Source organism: Vitis riparia, chromosome 9 (genome assembly GCF_004353265.1).
Source record: "Vitis riparia cultivar Riparia Gloire de Montpellier isolate 1030 chromosome 9, EGFV_Vit.rip_1.0, whole genome shotgun sequence".
Classification (NCBI taxonomy): domain Eukaryota; kingdom Viridiplantae; phylum Streptophyta; class Magnoliopsida; order Vitales; family Vitaceae; genus Vitis; species Vitis riparia.
This window is the reverse complement of record NC_048439.1, coordinates 31,376-35,745: the sequence shown is the minus strand read 5'-3', so window position 1 is coordinate 35,745 and position 4,370 is coordinate 31,376. Positions and strand designations below refer to the sequence as shown.

The 4,370-nt window shown below is 38.8% G+C and overlaps 1 pseudogene; it reads right to left on the bottom strand.

The window, feature by feature from the left end:
* Positions 1 to 1,052: 1,052 nt before the first annotated feature.
* LOC117922362 lies at positions 1,053 to 2,060 on the bottom strand (annotated as a pseudogene).
* Positions 2,061 to 4,370: the final 2,310 nt, after the last annotated feature.

The following is a 4,370-nucleotide window of genomic DNA, read 5'->3' as shown; positions in this document are numbered from 1 at the left end:
TAGTTAATAAGTAAGAACAAAGGGGTGAATAACCTCATATATATAGTTTGTAATTTTCTTTACACTATCATCTCGGGAGTTTGTTCTCAGAGACAACTTTTAGTATAGTTTTGAAGGAAGTAATATACAGAGCTTTGCTCTGCCTTACCTACTCACTTTGATTGTATTTTTCTTACTAGCCAAACAAGCTTTGAGGATGTTTCCTCAGAGAATGAGTGGCTAGGATTTTTGTCTCTTGGAGTTAAGGAAGCTGGATAAGGTGTCGAGTGCAAAAATTATAAGTTTTGTTGTTTTAGCTTTTAATGAAGAGAAAGTGTGACCCGTTAATGGTTTCTATGTTTTTAGTTAACTTAAAACGCCTTTAAATCACCTGGGCCAACACTTGGTGAGGCAAGTGATCTTTGTCCATTGAGATGCACTAGTTTATCTCTTGTGAGCCTTTGAGAGGTGATTTGAAGGTAGGATTTTCAAGAATAGCCAACACTTGGTAAGCTTTTGGACTCTAAGGAGACATCCATTAGTTATCTCTTGCGAGCTTGAGAAGGGAAATCCAAGGTTAAGGATCACCTTGAATGGCAAATGCTAGGTGAGAGAGGCACGTGCCATTGTAAGATGAATCAGTGAGAGGGATTTAGTGTTGGAATCCATAAAAGAGAAGCATCTGTACCACACCGGTTCGGGAAATAACTATATGTTAAATCCCCAATGCGAAGAAAAGAAACAAGTGACTGAAACTCTCATTTTGTATTAGGAACCTGAGCCTAGTGATCTGTAACTCCAAGAAACACTTTTCTTTATAAGTAATTTCTGTTACTTTATTTTTAGTTAGCTTAAAACCAATCCTTTTTAAAACTAAAGTTTATGTTTTCTTTTGAAGCTAACCTTGAAATGAAAAAACATCACTTCAACTTTGAATTAATATCACTAATAAGTTGAAAACCCTTCCCAGTGAACGATCCTAGAGCCACTACGCTATGCTAGCTGAAGCTATCCTAGTACATGGTGATATAGGTTATAAATTTTGTTGATTACTCTTGTTTGAGGACCAAAAATCAAGGTACACTAGCTGGGCACAAAATCACATTTGCTTCAGTAGCTGAAGTACTATCGACTTTTATAACTTCCCCAGACTCTCGCCTGATATGATTTATGAAGACACCACTCTTCCCAATCACAACACCAATGTTTCCAATAGGAAAAACCAAACGAAGAGAAAATATCCTTTGAAGATGCCTCATCTCATGGAGTTGAGTAAAAGGAGCGTGACCAATCTCCACTGTCACCTCTGTACCCTCCATAAGTACCAACCAATGGAGCTAGACCCATGATTGGAGCACCAGAAGTTGGACCCATGAGTGAACCACCAGATGAGTATCTAGTAGGCATAGTAGAAACAAGCAAGTGTTGGGATCAGAATGGATTGTCATGAAGACGAGATGCAATTTGATAAAGATCCTTCATAACAAGGGAGAGTTCTCCAGAAATCTGAACAAGCTCATCGGAACTCAATGCACAAGAAGGTAAGTGATCATCCTTTAGAATGTGAATTTGTGCACCACTTTTACTGTGTATACTCTGAATTATCTGTCCACCTTTCCCAATAACACATCCTATCTGATCAGATAGCACAAGAAATCGAACGATAACTTGGCTTGCTTATTTAGAATCCTTGCCATGCACCTCTCTAAAACAACTTTGTCATGCACCCTAAAGAGAACATTTTGAGTTGGAGAAACAAAAGTATCTGAATCGTCAAAGGCATTGGACTCAATACTGAAGCTGTAGATAGTGACCACATGCTCCTCACATCCTGACACTGTCTCACCAATGCTAATCTTAGGTTTAGTATCTACCATCGGTTGCTTGACAATCTCCCTTCTCCTCCCAATTATACTTCCAATTTTTTTTCTAGGGCATAAATATCGATATATAGTATCCTCTAATTCAATGGTAAATGGGTCTCTATCATCACCACGATTTCTCCTTTTATTTACTACATTATCACCATAATCAGATTGGGAATGGGCTCGTTTTCCAAAACTATTCCTCTGACCAGCCATCGTGAAAAAAAATGACCTTCAATTTTGAGGTTGGGGATGGAGATGGAACCACAAATACTTGTTGAATGCAACTAACCTTTGAACTCAGTCCACTGAAATCGGGAGTTGACAAGGCCTTTGAATTCATGTTCTGATTGAAGTCGTCATCCACTTGAAGCTAAATTGGGTAAACATCTCAACTTGCTGCAACTTTTCCAAGTTCTCTTCATTTTACCAATTTTCATAATAGGCTTCCTTACGTCCTCCATTAATTTATGCCCATGCTAGATAATGTTGTGTGTGTCATGCAGATAGGGGAATGAGAAATGTGACAAAGAGATCGGGTAGAGAGTCAGATATAGGTGGATGGTTGCGTGAGGGCCATCAAGGAGGGTTGTGCAATGCAAAAGTTGTTTGCGCATAGGGGATGAATAGAAAGGTATGAAAGAGGAATTGAAAGAAATGGGTTTGGAAAATGAGGTATCTTAAGTGGTCATGCATGCATATGCGAAAGAATGAGAAAAGAAACTTATAGGAAAATGAATGAAAACTTGAGTGAGAGAGGTATTGAGAGAATCGGGTTTGGTGGTAAAATTAGTGGATAAGGTAGTGAGAGAAGTGGGTTTAATGGGTATGGAAGATGAAAATATGGATATAATCTTGGGTATGGTGGATTGGGGATGTGAATGGTAGATGGAGTTGCAGCCAAGAACGGGAACATAACCACTTTTGATCTGACCAGGGTAGTCCATGATGATGACCCAGGTGGTGAAGTCGACAGTTTCCTTTGTAGGATCAATATTTGGCGCTAGATGCAACAAAACCACATTTTAGATCATTCACAACAACATTTTTCACGTTGGAGCCTAATTTGTCACCAAACGTAGACTCTAAGAGCGACTGATTGGCGTGTCTCATCAAGCCTAAATTCAACTATCAGTTCAGAGGGTCCAAAAGCCACCACCATGCTAGACTTTAGAGCACCAGTTTCTACACATCCCATTGGGACAGTTCCAATCCCACCAATCTCATACACATCATGTAGAGGAAGATGCAGTGGCTTGTTTAAGGACCTATAGGGCTTATTGATCATGTTTGGGGCCTCAAGAAGAATCGGGTCTTCGTACTAGTCAAGGTTGGTAGGCCTTTCTATCATATTGTCGCCTTTGAGGCCTTATTGTAGAGCACATTTGGCGTCATATTGTCTGTCTTATTTCAGTAGCAAATCATCTACTTCACACTAAGAGTGAAAGCAAGCATGTGCGTGCTCATAGGTTGGTCCACCTTTGGAGATATCAGCTTCAAATCCATTAGTGATGGAATAAATCCCGTGAAGTAATGAATCAATCTTAGCTTTGGTAGACAAGGAGGAAGAAATGGCCATCTCTTTCACATTCTCCATCTGTAGCATCAACCATATTTTCAACCACTTCAACAGTATTCATACTTCTCCAACCTTTCCTAAGACTCAACTAGAGAGCAAATAGTGGCGAATCAGATCTTTCAACTAGTATTAGTCATGAGAAGCTGGAACTAGGTGCATGGATATCATATAAGCACGGACCATTTATTAGACACCTTAGCGATTTAGCATGTCATGGAGTTTTTTCTCTACAAAGAACTCAAATACTTGAAAATGAAGCTTTCAACCACCAATATGGACAAAGTCTTCTTTCAATATCTAATCACAATGGAAATGACATCGGAATGACTTTCTTCATTGAATTGTGTTATTCCCGTCATCATCGTCAAGAGAATCAACATCATATCTTGCTAGAAGCAGGCCTCCTTCATGCTTTTCTTGGCTTGATAACCTTCGGCTCACCAAATAGACAATAAAACAATGTCTCCCAAAGACTCTGATACAGAGCTCTCTTAGAAGCATCCCAATCCAAATGGTTAACCCAAAGATAATACCCAACACTCTAAAAATACCAGAAATAGAGGAGGAAGAAAAAAAAATAGAGCATGCACAAACAAAAATAATACGATTGAACCTAACTCCATTTCATAAAGATCAATGGGCTGGATACAGGTGGAATAAAAAATAGAAGCAAGAGCATGATCTTTGAAAATCAAATTTAGTGATGGATCCATATCCAAGTTGTTCATGGATAGAGAAGTGCACAAGTTATTCACAAACGGAGCCAAATGAGCCAGACTAGAATCAACAAGAATGCATAAAAATCAGTCTTAGATTTCACAAATATGCATAATATCAAATGTTCACATTCAAGCACCAAGATGAACCCAAAACCAGCAGGAAACAAGGAAGAACAATCTAAAACGGGAAATGTAAAATAAGCTGTGATCATACCTAGACGAGAAAAA